Here is an 870-nt window from a genome sequence, read left to right as displayed (position 1 = left end):
TTTTTTTGGTACAGGATAAATGATTATAAAATTCATATGGAAGAATATGTCTCATAATAGTCATGAAAATTACAAAAAAAGAAAAAGCTATAATGACAGGCAGCTTTTCTTACTAGATATTAAAATTTACCATAAGGCTATTGCAATCAAGGTAATATGGGGCTAACCCAGGATAAAGAGATGAGTGAACAGAATAAAGAGCCTATTATAGTTCCAAGTATAATGGAAACAACACATGACTAAAGTGACATGAAATTTCCATGGGAAAGGGATGGTTCATATAGTAAGTAATGCAGGCAAAATTTGCTATCCATTGGAAGAAAATAGAAATTAAACACCTATCTCATACTATACAAAAATAAATATAACATGGATTAAATTTAAATGCAAAGGATAAACAATAAAATTATTTGAATAAAACAGGAGAATTTTTGTACAACCTTGCAGTAAGGGAGATCTTCCTAAGCAAAGCAGGGAAATCCAAAAAACATTAAGGAAAAGACAGACATTTTATGTCAAAAAAATCCTAAATAAAGTCCAGACATACAAAGGACTGGGGAGAAAATATTTTCTTAGATGACAGTTAAAAAGCTAATATCCTTAATATAAAAAAGCTTTAAAAGTTGATAGGAAAATTATTATAAATAAATAGAAAAATAGATAAAGGATATTGACTGACTAATTTACTGAAGGGGAAATACAAGTGGCCAATAAATGTAAAAAGGGATTACTCCATAGTCAAGCTAATGCAAATTAAACCAAAAATGATATTTAATATTTCATCTATAAGAATTGCAAATTTTATATGGACAGGTGAGGACTTAGAAAAAGTTTTAGATGGTAATCTCTTGGTAAATGGACATACTGAGA

Source organism: Galeopterus variegatus, unplaced genomic scaffold (assembly GCF_000696425.1).
Source record: "Galeopterus variegatus unplaced genomic scaffold, G_variegatus-3.0.2 Scaffold458, whole genome shotgun sequence".
Classification (NCBI taxonomy): domain Eukaryota; kingdom Metazoa; phylum Chordata; class Mammalia; order Dermoptera; family Cynocephalidae; genus Galeopterus; species Galeopterus variegatus.
Note: the sequence above shows the minus strand (reverse complement) of the source record.